Below are 21,432 nucleotides of genomic sequence, written 5' to 3'. Positions count from 1 at the left end.
TTACCCATCCGCTCCTCACTTTGTGACTGGACGGGTCTCAGGATTTATTAGCGATTCAGTCACTTACTGTGTTCAAGGACTGGGCAAAGGAGGGGATCCCTTTAACGTCTAACTGCGTGTTGTTTGAACGGATACTTATAATCAGGATTTGTTTCCCTTTTACTGATACGTGAAGCAGGAAACCATTTGTAGCCCTTCGAATCTCTCGGGTCGATTCTCCCTTCAGTTGGATCCCAGGTGCTGTGTTTCTCCGGTCTGTCGGAACGTCGCGACATCCACTGGTCGGAATAGGAACTGCAACAGAGTGAGGAACGATCCTTCAGAAAACAGCTCAGACACTGAGAATCGAGTAACAGTATCTGATAGCACCAGAGACCATTCAGTAACCGAATCTGGTTTGCATCATGGGGAGATGGTGGTATAGCTGCTTCCCAAGCAGTTGACACGGTTTCCATTCCCGGCCATTGCAGGTTGTACACTTTCAGGCTAAAAAAAATCCCTCGCCAAGCACCATGAACGCAGAACTCTAATTCCTGAGCAATTTGTTCTGAGTGAAATTCACTCTAATGGATCTGATGAATTCCTCATGTACGATGGTAGTGGTCCCTCATGTAGTATGATCGAGGACCCCAAACTGAATGAGAAAAACAGCATTAGACCAGGGAAGTCGGTTAGTTCCACGGACTCCGCTGTAGGAAACACACACTTTCTGGTCAAATCGAACATACATTTTCCTAACCAAAGACATGACCTGCTCCAGATATTCTCTCGTTCCCTCTTTCATCCGGCAGAAAGTACAAAAGCTTGAAAGCACGCGTCACAGTCTCAGGGATAGTTTCAGTCCCACTGTTGTGTCTATTGAATGGTTTCCCATAAGGTAGGATGGACGTTTGACCTCACAATCCACCTCGGTACGAAGCTGCACCTTATTATTTACCTGCGCCGTGCTTTCTCTGTCGCTGTTACACTTTATTCTGCATTTTGTTATTGCTTCACCTTGTTCTCTTCCAATACACTGTGTAATGGTCTGATCTCTCTGAACAGTGAGAGTGAGAAGCTTTTAACTGTATTACGGTACAGTATGTGACTGAAACTCGTAGAACAGATTCAATTCCCCCTGAGCCCGTTGCGGCAGCAGTAGCGAGCGCCGGCCTCCGGGCAGCGCAGAGTTTCCCAGCTGGTAATGAAACACAGCAGAAAAACAAGAGCTGAGATCACAGAGGGGGAGCAGTGAGAGAGGGTTTCACTAACTCGCGTCGAAGGGAAGATTCAAACTCCTTCAGAGTACGCAGCCCTATTGACATCAATGGATCTGGGGTTGAGAGGTTGAAAGGTTCTCGGCATACACATCAGCGAGGATCTCACGAGTCTGTGAATACCGGCTGCGTGGTGAAAAAGGCACAGCAGCGCCTCTTTCACCCTAGACGGTTGAAGAAATTTGGTATGGGTCCCCAAATCCGAAGGACTTTCTGCAGGCACAGAATTGAGAGCACCCTGACTGGCTGCATCACTGCCTGGTATGGGAACTGTACCTCCCTCAATCGCAGGACTCTGCAGAGAGTGGTGCGGACAGCCCAGCGCATCTGTAGATGTGAACCTCCCACTATTCAGGACATTTACAGAGACAGGTTTGTAAAAATGGTCCGAAGGATTGTTGAGGATCCGAGTGACCCGAATCTCAAACTGTTTCTGCTGCTACCATCCGGGAAACAGTACCGCAGCATAAAAGCCAGGACCAACAGGCTCCGGGACAGCTTCTTCCACCAGGCCATCAGACTGATTAATTCAAGCTGATAGAATCGTATTTCTGTCATATTGACTGTAATAAATATAGTAATATCTATTACATATTTACTATAAATTGCACATTGCACATTTAAACGGAGACGTAACGTAAATATTTTTACTCCTCATGTATGTGAAGGACGTAATTACTAAAGTCAATTCAATCCAATCCAATTCCATGGAAGAGATTTCGTCGTGCACTAGTCGAATCACAAACGAGAAAATGTGCAGCAGATGCTGGAAATCCAAGCAACACACACGAAAGGCTGGAGGAACTCAGCAGGCTAGGCTGCTTCATGATCTTGAAGAAGGGTTTCGGCCTGAAACACCGACTGTGTACTTTATTCCATAGATGCTGCTGAACATTTTCCCGGTTACAAGAGAGAGAGAAAAAAACTTACCGGAATACTAGCGTCCCTGGATGGGCTCGAACCACCAACCTTTCGGTTAACAGCCGAACGCGCTCACCGATTGCGCCACAGAGACAAGAATTAAACAAGTACGAATAAATGAAGAATTTCAATTGAAATGCGGTTTCCTCTCTAGATGTATGATGTGAAACATTGGTGTTTCAAAACATGAGGATGAATATCTGCTGCCGCCAACAGAGAATATAGCAGAGGATGGTTTCGATCCATCGACCTCTGGGTTATGGGCCCAGCACGCTTCCGCTGCGCCACTCTGCTACAGGGAATACTAAAAAATGTTGAACTGTGAATGTTGCGCGATGTTTTGTGTGAATGTGTATATGTGTTTATGCCTGTGTCTGTAAATGTCTGGGTCTGGTTCTCTGTCTGTATATGCCTGTGTCTGTACATGTCATGGTCTGGGTCTGTGCCAGTATATGTCTGGCTGCATTCCGTCTCTTTCTCGTATACAAACTCAAACGTACTTCATTTCTTTTGTTCATTCCTGTTTTTCCTCTTTCTCTTTTTCTCCACCTTTCTTTCTTGTTTCCCCACTTTCTGGCCCACCCGGTTATTATCTCCGTGCCTTTTGTGTTCTATCCCGTCTTGCACCTCGTTCCCGATATTTCACCCGCGAAATGTGTTTTACTTCACTTAATTGTCTAGACGGACAATTCATCCAACTGGTAAGCTCATTTTTAATAAATAGGACGTTTTCACCCGAGGTGCCATTAACTTCCTAATCCTGTCCTGATGATTGAATGAATGTCGGAGTTGCTTCAGTGTTGAACCCGCAGTTCACCTTGTGAGCGGAACTCGCGACGTTGATGTACTGCAAGCACTCACCTCAAACGCAGCAACTCCTCCACCGGGATTACCTGTTGGTGTCATGTTCAGACCATCACGGCCGGACCAGTGAGTGACAGATGGGGAGATGTGGAGTATCGCTGATGCTTCGCACCTCCCTGCCACGCGGGGCGGGTTTTCCATTTCACCACCACAGCTTTGTAACTGAAACAGTAAGGGTCGGGTTTTAACTCTCCACGTGGGACGGTGTGAAGACAGGCAGGCAATTGCTTATCCCCTGGCCTGCTGAGTTACTCCGGCATTTTGTGTGTGTTGCTCGGAATTTCAACATCTGGGATTTCCCACCGATTTTTTTTAATTCACAGTCACCAACCTGGAGATGCCGGGGGTTGAATTCCTTGCCTGCCCATCACCTCCCTCTGGTGCTCCTCCTCCGTTTGCTTTCTCCAATGGCCTTCTGTCCTCTCCTATCAGACTCCCTCTTTTCCAGTCCTGTATCTCTTTCCCAAAACAACTTTCCAACTGTTTGCTCCGCCCAGCCCCTCCCGGTTTCACCACTCACTTGGCTTCATCCTTTCCTTTCCCCACATTTTAATTCTACCACTCATCTTTTTATTGCTCCAGTCCTGCTGAAGGATCTCGGCCTGAAACGTCGACTGTTCTCTTTTCCATAGATGCTGCCTGTTCCTCCAGCATTTTGTGTGTGTTGATCCGTGTCTTCTGTCTCACTTGGCAAACCGCTGAATCTGCTTCCTCATAACGTCTCCCCAAATCTTTGATTAGATTAGATTATGAGGATACTCCGTCCTTGTTTATTGTCATTTAGTAATGCCTGCATTCAGAAATGATACAATGTTCCTCCAGTATGATATCACAGAAATACAAGACAGACCAAGACCAAAACTGACAAAAAGACGCATAATTATAACATACATGTATAGTTACAACAGTGCAAAGCAATACAGTAATTTGATACAGAGCAGGCCATGGGCACGGTAAAAAAAAATGTCTCAGAGTCCCGATAGCCCCATCATGTCACGCAGATGGTAGAAGGATGAAAATCTCTACCTGCCATGAACCTCCAGCGCCGCAATCTTGCCGATGCAGCATCCTGGAAGCATTCGATTACAGCCGATTCTGAGTCCGTCCAAAAACTTCGAGCCTCCGACACCGAGCACCGGGCACCATCTCTGCCGAGAGCTTCGACGCTGGCCCCAGCCGCCAAGCAACAGGCAACGCTGAGGATTCGGGGCCTTCCCCTCTGGAGATTCTGGATCGCACAGTCGAGCGGCAGCGAAACAGACATGTCAGAAGTTTCACCAGATGTTCCTCTGTGTTTCTCACGTCCGCCTCCATCAAATCAGAATTGTGCACGGCACCCTACTTGACAGATTACAGATATTCATTCCGGAGTGGCCACTGCGTGCTGCGTCGTGCAGCCCTCTTCTCTGCTTTTTAAGTAGATATTCTGAGAAATGTTCTTATGTTGTAAAAATAAAATTCGGATTGATTAATTCAATAAAAGCTATTAACACATACCAAAACCAGCCACAGAAAATGTAATTAAAGTATCTTTTTTGATTTACGAAACTGACCCTTTCCCTCCCAGAGGCAGACTCTTGATATGAGTTGTTTCTCTGGTCTGGGAATGAGTTCCCAAATATTAAATTGAAATTATATCTGCTGGTGAATCTCACACCCACACAAACAACACACACAGAGACAAACACACACACACACGCACGCACATTTACGCTGGAAAACTGAAAGTCTAAATGTGACAAAACAGAGCGATATAAAATAAAAACAGGTCTGGAAATACCTCAGAGGACCTGTCTAAATATTCGTTGCATGCGGACATCAATAAATACGCGACGGTCATAACCTCCTGGCAGCGTGTTATGCCTTTGAAGACACGGTGCTGCGGAAGACAACAACGTAAGAAGCAGTGGAACTTTTTTTAGGTAGTTGAGCTGTCACTGAAGCAGCGTTATAGGAGTGAGTTGACAAACTCAGCTCACGAAATTAAATGAAAGAAGTGAGAAGGGAATCTATGCCAAAAGCCAAGTGAGAGCGCAATGCGGATGGTGAGGGACGAGGGAGCAGCAGCGAGGGAAGGATGAAGGGGGAAATATAACTTCCTCAGTGTTATCATTTCAGATTCTCTCTCCTGGGCCCGGCACATACCTCCTGTTACAAAGAAGGCACGGCAGTGCTCTGCATGTCATCTAAACATTTGACAGACTTCAACAGATGTGTGGCGGAGAGTATATTGACTGGTGGCAAGAGGACCTGACATGGAACCGCCAGTGTCCTTGTATGGAAAAGCCCAGAAAGCGTAATGGGTAGAGCCCAGTCCAGCACAGTTATGCCCCTCCCCACCGCTGAGCGCATCTACACGGAACAGAGGGCCGCGGCCATGCAGATCATACTCTCTTCACACAGCTCCACCAGGAAGGAGGTAACACATCAACAGATCCATCACCCCGCAACCATCAGACTCCTGAAGAAGAATGGATAGCTTCATCCACCCAACACTGAACAGTACCCACAACCCATAAACTCACTTTCAAGTCTGTTCATGTTCTCGACATTTATTGATTATTTATTTATTATTAATATTTCGTTTGTTCTTTATTGTATTTGCATAGTTTATAGTCTTTTGCACATTGCTCGTTTGCTGTCTTTCTGAGTGCGGCCTTTCATTGATTCTATTGTGTTTTATTGTATTTACAGTGGATGCTCATGTGGTTACGAGTATATACTTCGGTAATAAATTTCGTTTAATCTTTCAACTTTGTACCTTAGGGAGATGAATCCATTTGGTGAGATGCGGATGCTGTTTCACATTGTTGGGCAGGAGGTGAAAAGATCGGCGCAGACCCACAGCTTTATTCTCTGGGACAGGATTGTGGCAGAGGACTGCACCGAACGGAATGCATTATTTCCGGAAATAGAAGACAGGAATCTGTGGCATTCATTGCTGAGGAAGCCAAGTAATTTGTATATTAAAAACAGACGGCTCTGGTGGTAAAGTTACTCGGTCTATTTAAAGCGGACGCAGGTAAGTTCTTAAATATTGAGAGTGTCACACATTATGGGAAGACGGCAGGAGAACAGGGTTGGGAGGGATAATAAATCAGCCACGATCGAATGGAGGAGCAGACTCCATGGGCCCAGTCACATAACACTGCTCCTGTGTCTGATGCTGTTATTGACTGATAGCATTGATTCTGAGATACTGTATTCATGCGGATCATTGTGTTCAATTGTTCAAAGAAGATTTAAACAAATTTATCAACTGCAGTAGTGAAACTGAATTAACATTACTTCGAGGTAAACTGTGCACTAAACCTCTGCACTATACCAGGAACTGACAGTTATAGATTGAACCCCACGCTCTCAGTTTGTGCCAGAGATTGATGGATACAGAATGAAGCCCACACTCTCACACTGTACCAGAGACTGACAAGTACAGAATGAACCCCACACCCTCACACTGTACCAGAGACTGACAGGTACAGAATGAACCCCACACACTCACACTGTACCAGAGACTGACAGGTACAGAATGAACCCCACACTCTAACACTGTACCAGACAGTGAGAGGTACAGAGTGAAGCCCACACTCGCATTGTACCAGAGACTGACAGGTACAGAATGAACCCCACACTCCCACACTGTACCAGAGACTGACGGGTTCAAAATGAACTCCACATTCTCACACTGTACCAGAGACTGACAGGTACAGAATGAACCCCACACACTCACACTGTACCAGAGACTGACAGGTACAGAATGAACCCCCAGTCTCATATGCACCAGAGACTGACAGGTACAGAATGAACCCCCAGTCTCACCTACACCAGAGATTGACAGGTACGAAATGAAACCCACACTCTCACACTGTACAGAGACTAATGTGTATAAATGTTTTTGACCTGCCTGTTTTGTGAAACATACTCAAATTTACTGATAAACCCTGCACCATGCCTACTTGTTACCTCTTGAATAAATCCACGCATCACGTGATCGTGACTCGTCCCTGCCTTTCTAAAATGAGATTACACTGTACCTGTGTCCTCTCAAACTGAATGCGAACATTGTATTTACCTCCTTACTCCCAACTCAAGCTGCAAGTCAGCATTTGGGGAATCCTGCACAAGGACACCTAACTTCATTTGTACCTAATGTCTGAATTTTCTCCTTATTGAAAAATCAGTTGACAAGAAAATAATTTATTTGTAAAATAATGCTTAATAATGGACTCCAACATCATGTTAAACACTGAAATCAGGCCATATGGTTGTTGCCCCCTTCCGTTCTTCGAAAGGTGGAGAGAGAGTTTCAATTTTCCACTTTCCGGAAACATTTCTGAATCTAGTGATTCTTGAAAAGATGCACCATCTGTTCAGCTACCTCTTTCATATCTCTGCAATGAAGTCCATCCGGCACAGATGAATCCGCTTCCCAAGCGCGTCAGCCTGTTCAGTTATGGGAGGCGACGGGACGACACAAAGTGACTGGGGCGCCGAGGCGAGGAATAGGTGGATACGCGGAACAAAATTGTTCAAAAGACTGGGGAATGTATCGCCTCATGATTAACTCGGTTGTGTGATGCAGATACAGATACGGTGTCTCTGGCCATGGAGAACAACGACTTGCTCCTTCTTTCTGCAGAAAGTGACATCAATAGCCAGCGGTGGAATGAGAATGATGTGCTTACATATTTTGACAGTTTTGAGGATTTCTCCCTCTTCGATAGACTGGGGCACGAGTGTGCACCTTGATAGACCAGGGACGAGAGACGCATGATGCTTTAATCATGAAAAGAATGCAAACAACACTTAAAGGGAAAATTAGGAGAGGAAAGGAAAGTATAAGTTTGCTTTGGCAGACAACTGGAAGGAGAATCCCAAGGGATTCTACAGATATATTAAGAGCAAAAGGATAGCGAGGAAACAACATTGGCCTTCACGATGGTCAGCGTGGTCATCTGTAAATGGAACCAAAGGAGATTAGGGAGAACTTAAAAGAATATTGTTTTACTTTAATTTTCTCAGGAAACGGACGCACGATCTATATAACTAAGGTAAAACATTAGTGAGGTTATGGGCAATACTCTGATTGCAAAAGAGGGGGCAAATTGGGGTGTAAATACTTCATGGCCTCGTAAGGTATCTCTTTGTCCTTGTTGAAGGTTAGTGCAGAAATAGCAGGGGCGATTCTCATTTTGGTCTGGCACATAAATACCTCTGCAAACCAGGGATTGTTTGCTGGACTGTTCCGTTCCTTTCCTGCCTGAAACCGTCGCCTGCATCCTCGTCAGTATCCCCATCAAGTTCAACCGCTGGAGTGAGACCGGAGCATTGCCGCGCCAAGGGAAGAAACTATCTATCGTTGAGTTCGGAACTGTCTCTTTTTGTCCCCGTGTTTAGTGTCCGTGCTCCCTTTCTGCTGCCGTACCTAGATACAATATGTGACAAAGGCTTCTCTTTCATACTATTCATAGACATCATATCATTACACAGTTCCTTGAGAGAGAACAAGGAAAATAAATAATAAAATGCAGAATAAAGTGCAACAGCGACAGAGAAAGCACAGTGCGGGTAAACAATAAGGTGAAGTGTCATAACGGGGTAGATTGTGAGGTCAAGCGTCCATCTTTTTTCACAAGGAAACCATTCAATAGACAGAACAGCGAGATTGAAATTATCCTTCAGAATGTGGTATGTGTTTCCTTTTTCGTGATCATTCTGCTGGAGTCTAATTGGTTTCCTTCCACAAAAATTATCATGGTGTTTAAGAAGAGAACTGAGCAAGGATTAAGTATGATCGCACTGGATGGTGCAGCAGACTCGGCGCCGAATGACCGTGGCCATCAGACATTATCTGTGTCGCACTGCTCAATTGTGATATGCAGGAAGGTTTGGACCTGAACACTTCTGCATTTTAAGTGGGGATGTAGCTCAGTGGAAGAGCGCATGCTTTGCATGTATGAGGTCCCGGGTTCGATCCCCGGCATCTCCACGCTGGTGAGCATTGAATTTTGAACATTGCAAAACTCAAACCCAATCGTCAGGTTTGCAGTCGCACAATGATGCGTTGAGTCTCAACGTGGACAAGACTAAGGAGATGATTCATTCGCCCAGGGGACCGCTCATTACTGCAAATAAACGGCTCCTCCAGAGAGAGAGAGAGTGGACCACCAAACCCGCCCTCTGAACGCCACAAAGAACAGCAAGAAAGCGCACCGGTGTGTCCACTTCCTGGCTTCAGTGAGACCTCCCCAACCCCTCTTCAATCTGTTTTTATTTCACAGGAGCATTATTGAGCGAGCTCTAACCAGTTGCTAAACCGTCTGGTACGAGAATCGCAAGACATCCGACGGCAGGACTCTACAGAGGAGAGAGAGGACTGCTGACAGCAGCTCACTTTCACATTCAGACCCAGTGATTTGCGGACTATTGAAAACTGACGGAATTCTGATCTTCATTCGATCATATGGACGGATGGGGAGGTGAACGAGACTCGGGATTGGACAAAATAAATCCCGGAGTGTGGGTGTATTCTCCGCTGCACCTCAGACTGCGGTCGCTGCTCGTTATGTCGGAGACTGACCGAAATAGCATCCACAAATGGAGGAGAAATTCAGCGGGCCAGGCGGCATCTCGCACGAAACATCGACTGTTTACTGCTCCCCAGAGATGCTGTCTGATCTGGTGATTTGCTCCGGCATTCTGTGCTTGGGATTTCCAGCACCTGTGTTTATAGCCTAAATAACAGCCCGCTGACAGAGAGAAGGAAGGCAAGGAGACACAGAGGGAGATAACCAGCGTGTCTGACTGCAGGGCCGTAGGAATAGGGCCAGAATGATAATGAAAATCAGATCCGTTGCTGAAATGTCGGGGACGAGATATCCGGCTGGGTCGGAGCACAGAGACCGGATAATAACCGGATGGGGCAGGAAGTGATGAACAGGGAAAGGAGGACGGGGAGGAAGGTAAAAGCGTGAGAGAGACACGAGAGAAATTAGACAGGGAAAATAATCCAACAAACAAAACAATAGATAATCGGGGGAAAGCGTCAAAATTAACAAATAGAAAGACAGGAGAAGAACAGAGATATTTACCTATCAGCAGTATAGCGCAGCGGGAATGTGCTGGGCCCGTTATGCAGAGGCCGACACATCGAAACCACCGTCTGCTATTCTTCAACAGATTTTTTTTTACCGCAAATCGCCGTCACGTCACCTGTGTACACAACACACATTTAACTTAAAAAGAAAAACTTGTACTTCTAACTGAAATTTCCGTCCACTCACTTCATCACTTTCTGAGATTTGTTGAGAACGTCGCGGGTAAAACGACAATTGCTGTTGTGCTCAGCGTTTGTCCAACACATCCGGTTCTCCGCTTCATGAAGCTGTGTCTGGTATTGAACAGATTGAACAGAAAATACTGGAAACACTCATCACCTCAAGAAACATTTGTGAGTGATGAAACGGGATTACGCTTTCTGATCTTGACACTTAATTAGAAATGATGAGAGAAGAAGATAGTTTTCTGTGTCAAAGAAGGTGAGACGATGGGTGGGAAGTGAAACGGGGGACATCTCTGATAGGGCGACCCCAATATACGATGACGGTAAGACAAATAGGGAAGAGAAAAACTGGTCTAAAATGGCAGAAGAACGACGGGCAGAAATGTCATTTCATAGAGAAGGAAGTGATGTGGCTGAGTGATTCCAGACCGAGGCGTTTATGTGACAAGTGCTGAAAAACAGGTACAACTCACGGCGATCGCCGGGAATCGAACCCGGGTGAGCTGCTTGAAAGGCAGCTGTGCTCATCCCTATACCACTGTCGCTCCATGTTGCGGGAGTTTCGAGTAGCGAAGCGGCTCCCATGCGCCATGTGATTCCACCAGATCCCGAGCTGCTCTCTGTCGGATCAATCCTCACTCTGCAGCAGGTTTTATTCCTGCAAATGGCGCCGGCCTCACGCATCAGCAAATGGGAAAGAAAATTCTGATTGTTCATGTTCTTTAGAAAAGCCGATGAATATGTAAGTATGAGTTGAGTTTAGGAATAAATAAAATAACCACCAACAACCACATTGCTGGGATTATACTGTAATTCTCTCCATAGCTGGTAAAATTCTGAGGAGCAGATCTGCTGGCAAATCACACAGAAATGTCATTTTGTAGATAGGATTACAGCAATCAGACATTTCAACTTCTCCAAAATTAACCAGATCATTTTTTAGGCAAGATAAGAAATGGAATTTTTGAAGTGCATCTGGAAGAGTATTTTCGTTCCTGTCCATCGATAGTCCTATCAAACTAGGTTAGGAAATTCACTCTGTAAATACGGTAATCAAAACTCGCACTTCATTGTCTCTGCATAAACAACAACGTAACTGTGTCGACACCGGGCCAACAACTTAGAACAGGAATTCTGCTGTTCCCGCTATACCAATACTCACTCAGACTAATTTTCTCATCTATATCACCAAACTAGGGCATCTCAGTTAGCCAAGTGATCCATCCTTTCTTCTCTCAGTCACCGACTTGGGAGTTCTTCCTTGCGATGGTGGGTTTCTAGAAAGAGTTATTGCTGCTAGCACATTCGAAGTTTCCACTTTTATATTCATATTTTCCAGTTCAGTTATCCCATTCCAGTGTCATTGACTGTAGGCCATCTGATTGGTTTGAATTCTCCTGTTTGTTGACTCTGCTCCAGGTCAGCAACCATTAATTGCCCTCTTCCCAGCAAGCGTCAATCAGTAATTTATGGCTCTTTGTTCCCTTCAGGAACCAGTTTGTGTCATGGTCCGCTCCGTGAAGTCTGCATTCCGGTTCACAGTCCAGTCCGTGGACTCAGGACTCCCGGTCTTCCAAATGTCCCTTGTTTTGATTGAGTTAATCATAGGCACCTGTTTCCCATCTTGTGGCTTGGAATATAAGTGGCCTTGGGGTTGAGTGCGGGCTGCTGGTTTGTCTTGTCATGATCCCCTGGGAGCAACCTGCCTGTGGAAGGCTCGAGCGGCCACTTCCCATCTTAAGGTCGCGTTGGAGAACCATCTCTTCATGGAGGCTTGCTGTCGGTAGTCGGAGCTGTCTTTGCGGTATGGATTCGGCTGTTTCCAGGGCCAGCTGAGTGGCTGCCAGCCACTCCGAGCTATGATCCGGTTGTTTCTGTAGCCAGCTGAGGTTGCTGGCCGAACTGCGACTCGGAGCAACCCCGATGCAGAGGTGGCACTTTCTGTAGTTCTTTGGTGTTTATTTCTTCTTGTCCTTGCCTCCGTGGGGGTAAGTCAAGCCGTTTCTTCCGTTGCCTGCGGGGAGATCTCTCTTGTCTTGTCCACGCCTCCGTGGGGTAAGTCAGGCAGTTCTGCCGTTGCCCTGCATGGGGTCCTGTCTTGTCTTGCCTTGTCTTTGCCTCTGTTGGGTAAGTCCGGCCGTTCTGCCGTTACCCGACAGATGGACGTGTCCCACCTTGGTGTGCAGATGAAGTTGAGTTCTGGCTTGTCTAAGGATAAGTCCTGGCTCTCTGTCTATGTACTGTCCTGTCTCATGTTTGTGTCGTGTTAAAGATGAGTCCCGGCTTTTCGAAGTATAAATCCCGGCTCTATGTTTATGTACAGTTCGCAGTCTGTCTCCGAGTTTCAGCCTTCGAGTTATCAGCCTCTGCAGGCCTCAAGAACCAAGAGCCAAGACCCCAGCCTGCAGGCTTCAAGAGCCAAGTCCAAGACCCCAGCCTCAAGCCCCAAGACTCTAGACCCCAGCCACGTCCTGTCCTTGCCTGGTTCTAGGGCCCGAGCCCTAGTCCAGACTCAGGTTCTGGCTCTTTGTCCAGTCTCTGGCTCAGAGCCCAAGGCTAGGCTCCTAGTGCTTAGTTCCTTGTCCGGGTTCCCTGTCTTGGCCATGTCCTAACCCAAGTCTGTGTTCTCGTTCGTGCTCGTTTGCATCCTGTCACGTCCCTGCCCTAGTGAAGTCCTGCTCCTTGTACTTCAGTGTCTGTGTCTTCCTGTTGGGTCCACCATCTACGCCAACCGCCCCCCTCTCCCCGCCATTGTGACAGTTTCAATCACTCCAGGCAGGGATTGACCCCAACATTCACACATTTGCATGTTATATTATATCAAAAACACTTCACAATAACTTCTAATTTGGAAAAGATTTCTTAACCCGCAATTTACCTGAAGCAACGTTGTGTTTACTTTTAAAACAACCAAAATTTTCATCTCATAAAATGGAAGATGTAAAACGGTTCCACAAAATTACATGTTCACTTCCAAGTACATGGCTGGTACAAAGACACTTGTTCTGTCTGCTTCCACTGTCCTTGAGCCATTCGAGTTCTATGTTATGTTACATATTTGAAATCTTCCGTGGCCAACATCTCCTCCTTTTTCATCCACGGAAAATTGTGGGGATCACATTACTCTTTGTCTCAGTGAATATAGCACAAAAGGAACAGCAGAATTCATGACTATATCAAAAAATACCGATAAGGATTTAAAAATGTCATAACAAAAGCGTGAAGAAACATGATAACGTAACTAATTTCATACCATATATCAAGGAATTTAACAGGAATTAATAATTTTAAAATAGAACATAGCTATAAGAAATTAAACGATCAACAAAAAAAATTTAGAATGGCATGTGCTTTTCAAACACTGAACTTATTAAAATTAGCCTTAAAGAAAAAACAACAACACCGGGGGAAATACCTTGTGTAACCATCAGAACAAAGAGCAAAGCAATAATAACATGGGAAGTAAAACATATCCATTTAAACCTCAGTTCCAAACTTTATTCCAAAAGGGATGGATTCTGCAAAACGTCATTAGCTAAACCCACATAATATTTAATAGTCTTGGATAACAGAGCCCATAGTTTAATAACTTTTTTAAAACATTAAAAACCAAAAAGAATTGCAACTTGGAGTTCCCTTGTCAGATATGCTTGAAGTATCAATGCGATGAGTATTATTCACCACACCAAGCAAATACCAACATACATTAGCCTCATTTCCTTTACACACTTCGTCCTACATGCAACCTTCAGTGGAGCCTTCGACCATTCTGAGGCCACTCATTAGCAGAATTCAAACACCAATCGCTTCTGAACAGCAGCGTGCTTTAATTACTACTGTGTGTTTAATCCATTGATGGATTATCTACCTTGGCTTGTTCACAACAGCTGTCCAGACTGCAGTCAAGTTAGAGGCAACTTTAAAAACAACGTAGTCCAAACAATACACAACACAACACCCAGTGCTGAATTGTTTATTCCCCAGTAGGCTCAACCAAACAGATATCTCGGAGGCATTTCACGCATTCATCAACTTGATTTTCCATCTATATGCTTTTTGAAATACTCCCTCTGACGTAATCTGACCTTTCTTACATGTTTTTTTCTGTCTCCCGCTGTAAATTGTAGACCAGATCCGTGGCTACAATCCGAAAGCCTATAAAATACTCCCATCAGGGTCGTTTTAGCCGAGGAGTTTCTTAATCCCCGCAGAAGAATTCTACATCTTCCGATCCTGCTCTGACTGAGACTCCATCCAATTCAGTGCACTGATTTCCTGGTGAAAGGTCATGGAGCTGAACGTGAATTCGGTTTCTCTTTTCTCAGACGCTAACAGATCTGCTGAATATTTCCAGCAATCCCCGCTTTTAGTTCAGGATCAACCCTGTTTATCTGACTCCGGGATTTGAATCCAGCTGTGAAGAACTTGTAGTCGTGGCCGAGTGGTTAAGGCGATGGACTAGAAATCCATTGGGGTTTCCCCGCGCAGGTTCGAATCCTGCCGACTACGTGTATGTATCGCCTTGATTCCTCTCACGGATGCAGATTGTAAAAAGCCAGTCGAAACACCGATCTGTGTTCGCCGCCTCCAAAACCAGAAGTGCACCTGAAGTTCCGCTTTTATTCAGGTGGGCTCTACGACGCAATCCATCAGCGCGTTCGGCACTGTATCCGAAATGCTGGTGGTTCCAGACTATTCAGGGACGCTGTTGATCCAGTGGCCTTCGCTGTACGCTCCGTGTGTTCCTAATACAGTCATTAAAAACCCACATATAGAGAACAGAACACTACCACGACCTGTCTTGCTTACATTGATGTTGACATAAACTTAATATATTGTACATGGACGATCAAACCAACAGAAACTCTTTCAGTGCACCAGTGTATTTCATGTTTAAATTTATGTTATCGCCACTTGAACCAGAAGGATCAATTCACTGAACTTCACTCACACCAACACTGACTGTTTCCACAACTCACTTTCAAACTGGACATTTCGTGCTAGAGACATTTTTGCTTTGTTGTTGTTGTTATTACTTTCTCAGCTCACGTTAGCCTGAAGTACGGGGGTGCTGAAGCACACTCATTCTTCAATAACTCCGGACTTCGGGCCATTCTACTGGTGTATAGTACAGTGGTTTTCAGCAGATTTACAGAAATATTGCTTTGCTGGCCTAACTATTTAATGCTATTGTGTAGTGACTTTGAGATGATAGTTGTTGATATTACCATTGGGACAATATATACCCTGTTCATGCTCGATCGTCTTTCAGTTTCTTCTTTCAATTCAGTATAGTTCTGGTGCTTTTCACTTGTTAATTGTTGTAGGTTATGTGTGCTTGCAATGGCTATATCGATTATGTACGTTGTTATTGCCTTTTAATCCAGTAATATTATATATGCAGACGGTTATTATGGATTGTCCTGTAATGGATCAGTCATAAAATAATTGTACGACTCTGACCCTAATCTAGAACAGGGTTGTACTTATAGTAAGGTTTCTGAGTTTGCATTTTAAAGCAGTGATGTTTGTCAATTGACTGTCCCTGTGTAAGCAATCAGATTGAGTTAAACTGTTGCTCCATCCTGTAATGTGTTGGATTGTTTCTGGTGTCTCTTGTCATTTTCTGCAATTATCGACTTTAATTTGTTAGGCTTTTATTATGGATTTGTAACATTTTTGTGTTAAACACCTGGCCCTGTAATGCCACAACGAACCCCTCTGTTTCTGGGAAGATGTCTCCAACTCTGACCCAAGCGTTCCACGTCTCCTTCTTCACACCCTGTCTGCTCAGATTATGGGGATGTTTTCCATGGAGGGTTGCTGCTCCATTAGTTAACTTTATTTGATTATTATTTTGCGTTTTTGTACTTTCAGTCTGTTATGTTTTCTGCATTGATTGTCCGTCTTGTGTGCACTCTTTCATTGATTATATTTTGTTTCTTTCACTTACTGTGAATCCTCTCGAGAATATGCATCTAATAGTAGCATATTTGTGCTTTGATACTGAATTTACTTTGAACTCTGAAGTGTTCTGCGCTGCTACACAGGACCCGGACCCTCGGTTCCCTCCAGTGGCCGGTCGCTGGTACTGCCTCACGGATCTCACTGCGACTCTCCGGGTCGTTTTGTGAACCCAGGAGCAGGGACGTTTCGCTTCTTGTTCACATCAACGTGCAAGTTAAATAAAGCGGCGACTTGCTGCTCCTCTGCGAAGTTCACGGGTCGGTCACATTTGTAGAAAGGGAAACAGATAATGTTTCAGGCGGAGCCCCATTCGTCACCACTGGGAAAGAGAGAAAATAAGGTATTTTTCAGTTTCAGACAAAGTGGGCGAACGTGATCAGGCAGAAGAAAAGCCGCGGATCTGGTGAGACCAAGTGAGTGACTGTGATTGTTATCATCGGGACTTTTGTTTCTATGTTATATGAACAACAGAACTGTGGGGAATGCCCAGGACAGCAGTCTATGGCAATGAAAGGAGGGGGGTGGGGGGGAAGGAATCAAAAACCAGGTGGGCGGCGATCAATGATGGGTATCTTTTGGCACAAGAATCAGAGTAGCGCACACAAAACACTAGGGCATCTCAGCAGGTCAGTCAGCATCTATGGAGAGGAATAAAAAATCATGTTCCTTCATCAGTACTGGAAAGGAAGTGGGAAGAAGTCAGAATAAGAGAGTCGGGGAAGAGAAGGGGTTCACGCTACAAAGTGATAGGTGAAGCCAGGTGAGGAAGGAGGGTAGATATGTTGGGGAAAGGAGCTTGAAAACTGGGAGGTGACAGGTGAGGAAGGAGGGTAGATATGATGGGAAAAGGGGAGTATTGAAAACTGGGAGGTGACAGGTGAGGAAGGAGGGTAGATATGTTGGGGAAAGGGGAGATTGAAAACTGGGAGGTGACAGGTGAGGAAGGAGGGTAGATATGTTGGGGAAAGGGGAGATTGAAAACTGGGAGGTGATAAGTGAAGCAATTTGATGAAAGAATGTACGTATGTAGGGGAAAGGGGAGATTGAAAACTGGGAGGTGATAGGTGGAGCCAGTTGAGAACAAGAGGTAGATATGTTGGGGACAGTGCAGTATTGAAAACTGGGGGCCATAGGAGAAGCCAGGTTAAGATGGAACTTAGATATGCTGGGTAAAGAGGAATATTTGAGAGGCTGGGCGGTGATTGGTGGAAAAGGAAAAGGGTTGAAAGGCAGAGATCAGTTTGGAGGGGCGGGTTGACTAGAGAGAGGCGGTAAACATGCGGGGAAACGTGAAGACTCAAGAGGGAATCCGGAACAGAAAATTAAAGCAAAAAGAGGAGAATGGAGAGATTAGCGGGTTAGAAAAATCGACGTTCATTCCATCAGATTGAGGACTACCCAGATGGAATATGAAGTGTTGCTCCTCCATCCCGAGCGTGGCTTCATCGTGGCAGTAGAGGAATCCACGACCAACATGTCAGAATGGGAATGCGCAGCGGAATTAAAATGGTTGACCATTGGGAAATCCTACTCGTTGCGGACGGAGCAAAGTTGTTCCACAAAATGTTTCCCCAATCTATCTTGCGTCTTGCAGTTGTAGATGAGGCCGTATTGGAGCATCCGATACAGTATATGACCCAGAGAAACTCACAGCTGAAGTGTTTCCTCACCTGAAAGGACTGTTTGGGACTCTGAATGTTGTGAGGGAGGAGGTGAACGGCCAGGCGCAGCACTTCCTCCGTATGGATAAATGCCAGAAGGGAAATCAGTGGGAGTGTGTAGTCGTGGCCGAATTGTTCGGCGATGCACCCTGAAACCATTGGGATTTCCTCGCGCAGCTTCGAGTCCTGACTACGGTGTATTTCCAACATTTTCTGTTTGACTCTCTGATGCAAACCGGTCATGTTGATTGTGAAAAACCGAGTCCCGCCCAGCAGCGATTGTCGGTCACGTTCTACAACACAGAATTGAACCATTTATTCCTACTTTCCACAAAACTTGTCTCTGCGGCGCATCGGTGAGCGCGTCCGGCTGTTAACCGACAGGCTGGCGGCCAGTGATCCGGCAGATTTGTTTCTGTTGTGTTTCATTGGCAGCTGGGAAACGCTGCGCTGAACGGAGGCCGGGGCTCCCTACTGCGGCCGCGATGGGAATTTAAACTGTTATATTTTAGACACATGTACCGAGATACAGTGAAAACCTTCTCGTTCATACTGTCCATGGAGATGAAATCATTACACAGTGCGTTGAGATCGCACAAGGTAAAGCAATAACAGAGTGCAGAATAAAGTGTAACAGCGACAGGGAAAACACAGTGCAGGTAAATAATAAGGTGCAGCATCATAACGAGGTGACTTGTGAGGACAAACGTACACCTTATCGTACTAAGAACCGATTCAGTAGATAAAACAGTGGGATTGAAACTATCCATGAGCCTGTGATACGTTCTTTCAGGCTTTCTGCCCGATGGAAAGAGGATACAAACAGTCGTTTTTCAGGTAGGTAGGAAGTTTAAAAATACAAGAGTAAACTTCAGACGATGGCAATCGGATAGGGGACAAAACTAGCGGAGGAACTTACGCTTTTTGCGTCTGTCATTTTATGTTGATACCAGCAGTATGTTAGAAATTCCGGATGTCACCTGGACCAGATGAACTACACCGCGGGTTTATGAAAGAAGTGGGTGACGATATCACGGAAGCGTTAATAGTGATTATTCAGGAATGACTGGATTCTGGAATGGTTCAGACGACAGGAAAATTGCAAAAACACTTTTACGTTTACAAAAGTCAAGATATTACGGACCGGTTGGCATGGATTTTATGTTGGGAAAATGCTGTAGTCCATTCGTAAGGATATGCTTTCAGGCGTCTGATAAAATAGTCCGGCCAACATGGTTTTCTTAAAGAGAAATCTGGCCACACAGATCTGTTGGAATTCTTTGGAGAAATAGCAGTCGAGATAGAGAAAGGAGAGTCAGTGGGTGTTGTTAACTTGGATTTTCAAAAGGCCTTTGTCAAGTGATGCAAAAAGGTTGCTAAACAAAACTAGAGCTCATGGTATTGCAGGAAAGATACGAGAATCGAAAATATATTGGCGACTGGTGGGAGGTAAGTCTGGGAATAAATATGGCATTTTCAGTCGTTTGTCGGTAACTAGGTGTCTTCTGGAGGGGTCTCTGCCTTGTACCTTATCTGTCAATGATCTGGATGACGAAATTGATGGCTTTGTATGTGATAGAAAATTAGATGGAGGGGCTGGTAATATTGATGAGGCAGGACGTCTGCAGAAGGTCTTGGAGAATGGGCAACTAAGTGGAAGCCGGGATACAGAGTACGAAAATGTATGGTCAGGCACATTGACAAAGACTATTTCCCAAATGGGGAGCAAATTCAGAAATCAGACGTGCAAATGTGCTGGGGAGTTCTTGTGCAGGATTCCCTAAAGGATAAGTTGCGGGTTGAGTTGGTGCTAAGAAAGACAAATACAATTTTAGCATTCATTCCGCCAGGACTAGCACCTAAAAGCAAGGTTATAATGAAGATGAATTGTAAGACATTGATCAGATTCATTTGGAGCATTGTAGACAATTGTGGGCCCATTTCTGATAAAGGATGCGCTGGCATTGGAGTGGGCCCAGGGGAGTCTCACGAGAATGATCCCGGAATGAAACGGTGAAGATACAAGGAGCATTTGATGGCTCTGAGCCTCAACTCATTGGAATTCAGATAAATGAGGGAGCATCTCATGGAAACCCATCAAATATTGAGCGGCCTGGATAGAGTGGATGTGGAGAGGATGTTAGTTCAGATTCTCTGACCCTCAGCGTTGATGTTGAGCCCAATCGACCCGGGACATGGTGATAGGATCCCATGAAAATGTCCTTCTGCCTCACTATCTGTGTGGTAGCAGTTGTCATGGCCGAGTGATTAGGCGATACACCAGAAGTTCATTGAGGTTTCACTGCGCAAGTTCCACGGCGGGAGAGGCGGGTCCTCTCAGAGTAATCCGTGTCCACGTAATTCCAAATTTCTTCATTCCTTCTGCCGAAGTATTATTTGCTTCGCCGTCTCGTGATGAAACTATGGAATAAGGAAATTAAAACCCTTTATTGCATTGCGCTTCAAGGGTCTTGTTATGAATTCAGGGCGTTCATTGGAAATTCTATCGGTTGAGTCACTCTTGACATTCGAGAGATCATCTGCCGCCAACATGGACTGAACTGCTTTCCTGTTGAGCCGCACATCTTAAAAATCCAAATCTCAGGGTTCATTGAGTGTGTGAAGAAATTAGATTGTTCTGGAGAGTATCGGCGATCAATGCCTAAGGTCTCCTGACTGGGCAAATCTAGTGTCCCTTTGCCGCACCCACTCGGTCATTTAAGGTATCCTTCCTCAGGTAGGGTCCCCTGACTGCCGGCAAGCGAGCGGGGTTGTCTGGATCTCCCTTTCTCAGAGGGAGATAGAGGCAGATTCTATTAATGAGTAATGATTCAACTATTCAAAACATATTTATTTTCAGATTTGCCTTCATCCAGGCAGCCACAGGACAAGAAACTCGAATAACCCAATCAAAAAAAAACACTAAAAACCACTGCGCAGAGAAAGGAAAAAAAAACGTTATCCAAACAAGAGAAGCAAGCTAACAGCATCTCGAAACAGACTGGGTAACGGATCTGCTCCCGGAGCATCCGGAGTAGGCCGAAATCCTCGAACCCCAGTTTTCACATCAGCAGGACAGAAAAGCGCAGCAGCCGGATCTGCTGCGATCCTTTTGATTCTGTTATTTATTCAATTAGCTATACGGCACGAGATGTTAACGACACTCCTGGATACAATAAATTAACCCACCTAGGTGTGAGTCAACACATCGTAAAGTTCAAAATACCCAATAACAGTGTCCTCCGATAATCTCGGCTGCAACTCAGCTGGTGTCCATTGTTCGAACCATTGATGTCTATCCCAATGAACAACCCAGAGGCAAAGAGAGAGCGCGCGGAAGAGACACGGTGGAAGAGTAACTGAATGTGTGACAGCAGGGCCACTGAAACTGGACTCATTAAATAACGTACAACACATTCACGGCTGACATGTCGTGAACGAGGCCTCCGGAAGGGTCGGAGCACAGAGGCAATAACAGGAC

General features: G+C 45.3%; 2 non-coding genes across 2 annotated transcripts; both read left to right on the top strand.

Moving 5' to 3' along the window:
* Positions 1-8,958: 8,958 nt before the first annotated feature.
* trnaa-ugc (transfer RNA alanine (anticodon UGC)) lies at positions 8,959-9,030 on the top strand. Its single transcript has one exon. It is a non-coding gene; the product is annotated as a tRNA-Ala (tRNA).
* A 5,720-nt stretch (positions 9,031-14,750) lies between these two features.
* On the top strand, positions 14,751-14,832 carry trnas-aga (transfer RNA serine (anticodon AGA)). The gene has a single exon. It is a non-coding gene; the product is annotated as a tRNA-Ser (tRNA).
* Positions 14,833-21,432: the final 6,600 nt, after the last annotated feature.

Source organism: Mobula birostris, chromosome 28 (assembly GCF_030028105.1).
Source record: "Mobula birostris isolate sMobBir1 chromosome 28, sMobBir1.hap1, whole genome shotgun sequence".
In the NCBI taxonomy this organism is placed as follows: Eukaryota; Metazoa; Chordata; class Chondrichthyes; order Myliobatiformes; family Myliobatidae; genus Mobula; species Mobula birostris.
This window is presented reverse-complemented; position numbering and strand designations above follow the sequence as displayed.